This window comes from Lolium perenne, chromosome 6 (genome assembly GCF_019359855.2).
Source record: "Lolium perenne isolate Kyuss_39 chromosome 6, Kyuss_2.0, whole genome shotgun sequence".
Taxonomy (NCBI): domain Eukaryota; kingdom Viridiplantae; phylum Streptophyta; class Magnoliopsida; order Poales; family Poaceae; genus Lolium; species Lolium perenne.
In genome coordinates this window covers 163873557-163881829 of record NC_067249.2, presented here as the reverse complement: position 1 = coordinate 163881829, position 8273 = coordinate 163873557, and the positions used below count along the sequence as shown (strand labels likewise).

At 44.5% G+C, this 8273-nt stretch overlaps 1 long non-coding RNA gene across 1 annotated transcript; it reads right to left on the bottom strand.

The window, feature by feature from the left end:
- Nucleotides 1-4586: 4586 nt before the first annotated feature.
- Nucleotides 4587-8035, bottom strand: LOC139832832 (uncharacterized). Its single transcript, XR_011747415.1, has 3 exons — nt 7665-8035; nt 6184-6264; nt 4587-4923 (listed from the first exon to the last, which is right to left on the bottom strand). It is a non-coding gene; the product is annotated as an uncharacterized lncRNA (long non-coding RNA).
- Between the last annotated feature and the right edge of the window lie 238 nt (nt 8036-8273).

Below are 8273 nucleotides of genomic sequence, written 5' to 3'. Positions count from 1 at the left end.
CTTCTTACATCTTGTGATTACCATGCTTCTGTGTTTCCTAGCTGTTTCTGTTCATTTTCATCTCTGGCTGTGGCCCTCCTGTGATTGCTCATGAGCATCCAGTGATGCTCATGGCCTACTGGCATGCTCCTATTCTTTTTACTGTCACTAGGGCATACTGTGTGTGCTTAATCCTGTCCCTGGCTTGATTGTGGTGGTTAATTCTTGCATATTAGCAAGTGCGATTGCCTTCCGGGCTAGTTCATTGAGTTCAGATTCATGATTATGCTCCATTGAGTCGCATCGTTGGCTTAGCAAAGGTGATTCAGTTGATGAATTGTCATGTGCTTTTCTTGTATATTGTGATCCTTTGGTTCATCAAGCCTTTGATGTGCTTCGGATACAATTATAAAGCACGATGCCCTTATCTGTGATGCAATTGTTCAGTTATTTAATTATCTGTTCATGTGTTAATTGCTTAGAAAGAGTTCTAGCATGCAGTAGCATGCTCTATCAAGCTTCTGGTGTTCATATGATCACCAGTTGCTTGTAACAGCTGCCCTTTGGTGTCTGTGCCTCACTGTTGCTCTCTTGTGTATCACACAGGCCTGGCCTGATGTGTGTTGTTGCTTGCTTAAGCATCAATTGATGCCTATCATGATCCATTTGATCATTGGCAAGACCCTGGTGCATCAATTGCTTGTCTGTTTCATTTATCTGTTTATCCTTGCTTGATTAGATGGATAAATGATGTGAACTGAGATTTAGTGATGATCATCTCACTGGATTTGGTAGGGTTAGATGGATGCCAACACCTGGTTGTGTACCCTAACCCTCCTTTTGAACCCTACTGGGTGATGATATCTGTGCATGGTTTCTTTGTTGGAATTGGTTAAGGGTTGAGGTGATCCTGGCAGTATACATGTGTCGCCCTGGGATGGCTCCCTATCTCGTTGGCTTGTTGTTACCGACCAAATGTTGTCCGGTGATCCATTTATTGGATGGCCGTAACTCTTGATGTTGAAAACAAACAGACGATTCTGTCTATGTCGATGGTTTTAGCTAGGTCAATAGGTGCTTTGTGATCCCGATTGGTCTGCAAGGAATAATTCCATCTTTGGATTTCTCTGGTTTTGACACTGTGTTGTCATAACCGGTGTTCCTGGTTTATTTTCTGTTAGCCTTAGTTGTACTTGCTGGCACCAATTGGTTTAGTAACCAAATGATGATACACCTAGGGTTTTCTACCCTTCTGTGCTCCTGTGATGCAATCATGCTTAAGTATGAGCAAGATATGATCTTGCTCAGGCTCTTGTGTGGTATACCTCACTCCAGCTCCTAGAATTAAGTGTTGTTGTAGAGGATTGCTTCTGTGATGCTTGGTTTGCTTGCCCTTCTCCTCCTTACAAGCTGGTGGTGCTTTACTCCATTTGGTACTTGCTCACAGCTGACAGTTTTTTGGTGAAACTGTCCCTGGATGGTTTCTGGTGGCTTGTGGTTTTTCCTGTTCTAAGTGTTCTTGGTGTTCTTGATGAACTTACCACTGCTGCTGTCGATGGATGAACAAATGGCTAGGGTTTGGGCTCTGGAAAGGTTAATTATGGTGCTTCTGTGCTCTCCCTGGTCGTGACTTGGCCTGGTCACTTTGGTGACTCACCGATGATGTGTGAGTGTCTTGTGCCACATGCACAACCGGTGCACAGGTGTTGAGCATGCACACACGATGTGTGTCTTTGCTTGTGTGTCTGTGTGAACCAGATCCTGTGAATCTGGCTTGGAAAGGATCAGCTCGGCAGAGCTGTGATATTATCCACCATTTTAACTTCTTTTCTAACCTGCCAAGTGGCTTTGCCACTTGGCATAATTTGTTCTTCTTTGTGATTTTGTGCAGGGATCATCCATTGAGCAAAATGGACAAGGAATTCATCAAATACAAGATCAAATGAGGATGACCTTGTAGAATTTAGACTAGGATTATTAACTTGTAATTTTTCTTTATTTTCCTTTCTTCTATTCTGCCCATTTATGTAATGTGTTGTATTATTCTTTTATTTCACTTATGAATATTGTAATGACATTGTAATGTGTGTGATGATCAATAAAGCTCAAAGTTTTCTCTAATGAGCTTTACTTTAATATAATTGTTCATCTTGTTTATTATTGATTATATACTTAATGAATTTCCTCAATTGAATTATTTAAGGTAATTATTTAATGTTTGAATTTGAAATTCAAATTCAACCTTGGTTTGAATTCAACCATGTCATATTATTTAGAATTCAATCAAGCAAACTCTCCCCTCTCTTCTCAAAACCCTAAACTAGTGAAGTGAGATGCAAGTTTGTCGCACTCTCGAAACCCTAACCCTGTAAGGTGTCGAGAGAGAAACTTGTCCCCCTTCGATGCAGTTTTTGTTTAAAAGCGCGAAATTTCCCCAGAATTTACTATGCAATGCACATCCCTTTCTAAAATCTACCCCTCGATCGTCTCTAAACCTGGGACATTACAAGGTAACACTCATATACTTGTTGCTGTTGATTATGTTACTAAATGGGTGGAAGCCATACCCACAAAAAGTGATGATGGTGGGACCTCTTTAAGAATGCTTTTAGATATTATTTTTCCTAGATTTGGAGTTCCTAGATATCTTATGACTGATGGAGGTTCTCATTTTATTCATGGTGGTTTTAGAAAAACTCTTGCTAAATATGGTATTAATCATAGAATTGTTTCCGCTTATCATCCTCAAACTAGTGGGCAAGTAGAATTATCAAATAGAGAGATTAAATCTATCTTGCAAAAGACTGTTAATAAAACTAGAAAGAATTGGGCTAGTAAATTGAAGGAAGCATTATGGGCTTATAGAACTGCTTATAAAAATCCCATGGGTATGTCACCGTATAAAATGGTTTATGGGAAAGCTTGTCATTTACCTTTAGAACTAGAGCACAAAGCTTATTGGGATGTAAGAGAACTAAATAAAGATCCTAAACTAGCCGGTAAGAAGAGATTGCTACAATTGAGTTCTCTAGATGAATGGAGAAGTGAAGCTTATGAAAATGCTAAACTCCTTAAAGAGAAAGTCAAGAAATGGCATGATAGAAGAATTATCAAAAGAGAATTTAATGTTGGGGATAAAGTCCTATTGTATCGGTCTCGTCTCAGATTTTTTTGCAGGGAAATTACTCTCAAAATGGGAAGGACCATATGTCATTGTGGAGGTGTATCGTTCAGGAGCAATTAAAATTAGTTCTCTACAAGGCGATGCCACACAAGTGGTGAATGGACAAAGACTCAAGCATTATATCTCTGGAGATTCTTATAATGAAGATGTTGATGTTATTCGAGTGGTAACTCCGGAAGCTTTCATCAAAGGTCAAGTTGACAGTTCTGCAGAGTTCGACTTTGAATAGGTAATAGTACTGGTAATAAAAAGTCCGCGTTTAACTTTCCGAACAATGTTTTTGCTGTTTTTGGAAAATATGAAAAATTACGAGATCGAAACGGAGTGGAGGAGACGCACGAGGGCGTGCCCCCATAGGCCGGCGCGGGCCCCAGCCTAGCCGCGCCGCCCTATGAGGAGGGCCCCTCGTTGCCCCTCTCCGACTCTGGTTCGACCTGGTACTTTCCTTTTGTCGTAAAAATTTCTTCTATATAATCCCCCGGACCCCTGGAGGTCCTTATATCGTTTTCTCGACGTGTTTTGTTTCGAGCTGTTTTCTGCCATGATCTGTCTTTGATCTAGAAGCACCATGGTCTCCAACAATAAGGGCAAGGGGCTTTCAGATGAAGATATTCAAGATCCCGAGTGGAAAGAGGTGGATGAGAGTGTCAAGGAAGAAGAGGAAGAAGATGAAGAAGAAGTGGGGGAAGACTCGCGAGCATACTCACGTGCCACCGTCGCAAGCATCGAGGTGGTGGAAAACCCTTTCAGTACAAAGAAGAGCGCAAGAATTCGCACCGGAGGAAAAGTTCCACGTCACTACCTAGATCCAAAGACATCTCCTCCAGGCACCTACAACCCCTTCCGCAATCTAATTTACAATAGTCAAATTGAAAGGATTCCCAAGGCAGTATTGCCTAGCAATTGGGATATAGATCATTCTAACACTGCAGGAAGGATGAAGCCTGAAGCTGAAGAGTGGGGAAACAACTCTAAGAGTTGGGACTCGCCGTCGGACATACTCCTTAACCGCGTCGAGCACAATTCGGAGATGATCCGCAACCTCACGTACGAGATTGATGAGCTAAAGGAGCTTGTTAAGAAGCTTATCAAGAATTCATCACCACCACCGCCGAAGGAGTAATTCATCATCGGTATTGGCATCCCCTTGGTTTGTTCCAAGCTTGGTGGAGTGCCGCGGTATCACATTGTAAGCCCCAGGAGTAGGAAAACCCAGAGCGCGCATGTAAGAGGGGTTTATGTGCATGAGGTCACTACAAAGGACCGTGAGGTCGCCTCGCATTCCCAAGCATATGGGTAGGCCAAGCAACAGCTCGACACGCCCATGCACACAACACCCACCTCAAAGGCTCACGATAGGCTTTCCAAGCCTGAGTGCTTCACCTTCCTGTGCACTTCACACATACACACACTGTGCACAGGATACGAGGGTAGAATACAGCTTGAATATCACAACATGACTATGTATGACACAAAAGATGGAAATAAGGTTCATATATATAGCAACGCTCTAATGAGCAAGATCCAAATGACACTCAGAGGATACATGTCCCAACATTACATCATACATAAGATAGCCAAATAGTCTGGGTACAGACAAGATCCAAATTGGACTAAGAGTCCTGAAGATAATCAAGCGGTGTTCCCGTAACCAACAAGCCACAGGCTGCTGCCTTAGGAACAATCCTGCTACGCAACAAAGTCGTCGTCCGTGAACTCGACAAAGTAGCCACCTGCGTACTGCTCATCATTTGTCGTACCTGTTTGTCGAAAAGCGTGTTCCGGAAAAAAGAGGAAGAAAATCGAGGGTTAGTTCCGTTGGCACGTACTTGCGAGACAAGACCGACTATGCTTCTGGTGGGCGGTGTAAACTTCGCCGACTATATGTGGAGTTTAGCGGCGACAAAGCACTATCCAAAAGAGACACGCGACACCAGCCGACTAAGAGAGAAGGTGAGAGAGCGCATAATCTAGCAGTTCTATACTCGCAAACAACAACCCGACCAAAGGCGATCCCCCTTAGCCAAGAGGTACTAACAAGGCACTCACACAGTTGACAATTTTATATCCATTCCATTATAATAGGGCTAACTTACTACACAAGTAATTAGCAAGTTATTAGCGACAACATTAGGTGTAAGTTGTTCTATGATCGAGTTAAACAACTCCAAGTCGTCCATAACCGCGGACACGGCTTTCCGAAAAGATTTAACCCTGCAGGGGTGCACCAATGTTACCATACACGCATGCTCGAACCCGCTTAATTACGGCGGAGTCTCACAACAAGACCGTTCCCAAATCAACAAGAATGCATAGGGGGGCCACCCGACTAAGCTACCCGAAACGAAGTTCGGCCGTACTCCGATGCGGACTCAGGGTTTGCGTCGGCGGCTAGGCGTGCGAACCACACGCTTCGCTAAACGTCCGCGGGTACGATCTGAGAATATAAACACCCGAAGGCAACAGGAAGTAAACACCCGAAGGCAACAGTAAGTAAAGCATGGCATACATGGCATAGGCAAATGAAACCAAGGTTGTGGCCCCCTTTTCAACAGACTTGAGAAATGGTAATGGGTGATGGGGGGTCCCGATAAAACCTCCCACGAGTGGTTAGCGCGCTCAGTCTTAGAAACAGATAACAAGAACTCGAGTCCTAGGGGACATTAGCAAGTCAAAGTTCCGATGCTTTCGCAAAGGGGCTCACAGATGCCTCTGCATATTATAACCCTTAGCAATTTTAGTTGTAGCAAAAGTTATCCACTTCATTTTCGAAAAGGTAGTACATGTGTCAACATCCCAACAAGATATCCCGAACATTTCGAGATATCAACAGAAAACCCTAAACTCGCCTACGACTCGCAAAGCTGGCAAACAACAAACAATAGGTAGGGCAAGGAGGTGTATCTCGGAGATATAGGTAACAGGTGGATAGGACACGTGACACAACAGAATCGCAATATAAGGGTAGCAATAGATCAAAAGAGCATGTAAATGTAAAATAGGTGAAGGGGTGGGCTCGCCTGTCAGATCAGAGGTAGAAGCACCGACACGATCCTCCAGAGGGAACTCGTACTCCTGCTCGTACTGCTCAGCGTCGGTGTCTACTCGAAAAGAACCAAATAGCACATACAAGGAAAGTAAAGGCACAAATCAATACAAGTATGCAATGCGCAAAATGATGCATGAGGTGCAAGGGTTTCATACATAGCAAATTTATTAAGTGGGGTGTTCAGATATAGCAAGAAATGATAGACACCCACACATAACATTTAGTTACAGTTGCAGATTTTTTATTAGGCCGAACCAGGGCAGGGGGCTATGATGCATGACAAGTTAATATTTGAATTCCTCATGTTTTTCTGATGCAAAAAGATATAAAGCATGTTGAATTTGGAATTCTAGGTTAGAAGTTATGAGTTATGCAAGTTATAGCAAATTAGTCCCAATCTAAAAAGTGGTCAGATTTTATATTGTTCAAAAGTTGAAACAAACTTTATATTTGGAAAGTTCATTGAATTCTGAACATAAAGGATATAAAGTTTGTATGATTTGGTTTTGGGAAAGTGCAGTTTTAAAACACTTGAAAACTAGACAGGGGCTAAAATTTGATGAATAGCAGTTTTGCCAAAAAGGGTATTTAATCCTGCGCAGGGCAGAATTTGAACTCAGGTCGCTTCAGCATGGTGCAAGGAGCAAAGCCAGTTTGCTGCTGCTAGTGATTGTTCAAAGTAAACAGATGGCCGCAGTTAACTGAAGAAATTGACACTGCGAAAAGGAAACGTGACAGCTGCAGTTGTTATGTGCACGAGTTTAAAGCTACGAGAACGAGGAACCTGTGAAGCCAAACTGAGAATACTCGACCAGTTGAGTAAGACGAAAGTACCGAGATTCTAATGAAACAGATTTGACGCGATTTGGTTCACTGTGGCGACGACGATAAGCGAGCGAAATCGGACCCGTGACAAAAACGAACAGCAGCTGAAAACTGAAACTGTTTTCGGGTTGATTTCGATTTGATGTGGACGTCGCGATTCTTCGTGGATTTGAATGATGCAAAGCTCTAAACTGTAGCCCGTGATGGTGGCTATCCAACGGTGCCAATATCTCGCGCTGGGGTGGAGTGATTCGTCGGCGGGAATCGTCGGAAGGTAGGCACCGTGACAGATACGAGAAACGGCAGCAAAACAGCAGATTCACGGTCACGTTTTGCGTTGAAGATGGCGTCGCGTACAGGCCTCGAAAACTAGTGACTTCAAAATGAAAGTTGTAGATCTATGTCCCAGATTTGCAACGGTGCGAAGAACGCAAGCTGGAGTGGCCTGTGCTGGCGATGAGATGCGTCGAAACACGGTGTGCTGTGAGAAAAACGAAAACTGGGTGTTTCATATTTCGTTTTCGGTTTCAACAATCTTCCTCCGATCTCGTTTCCTTCCTCTCGTTTCTGCCTCGATCCGACGATGCTGTGGCATGCAGGGGAAGGAAAGGAAGGTGGGGTGCTCACCGAGGTTTGCTTGGTGTCGAGAGAGGGAGGCGGAGGAGGTGCTGGCCGGCGTAGACGAAGGGGACGGCCGGGCTGATGTTGGACAGGAAGAAGCTCGGCGTCCTTGTACTGGCCCTGCCGTCCTTGGAGCTCCGAGGAGGAGATGCAGGTCGAGGAGGGGACGACTGGGATGTGTCCCGTGCTCAGGTACTAGCGAGAGGGGTCATGGTACTCATGGCGGCGGTGGTGGCCGGCGGTGTGCTGCGATGGTTTTGTCCAGGGAGAAGTGGCGGCGGCTTCTCTCAGCTTGGAGGAGGAAGAGAGGTAGGGTTTCTGGCTGGGGTTAGCTGGTTGGTGCTGGCCTTAAGAGGGAAGGAGGAGGACCGGTGGATGGAGGAGGAGAAGAACGTGGAGAGCAGGGAGCTCTCTTTGCCTGATATGGTGAGGTTGTCTCACGTGGAAAGGTGAGAGGAGGGTTGGTGCATGGCTGTTTTTGGTGTAAGAGGAGATGGGCCACTTGGTGGGCTGCACGGTGGAAAGGAGAAGGGAGAATTAGCTGGTGGCTTCGGTGAGAAGAATAACACAAAGAGGAGGAAAAGGCTCCGGCTGGGCTTAGTTAGTTTAGGCTAG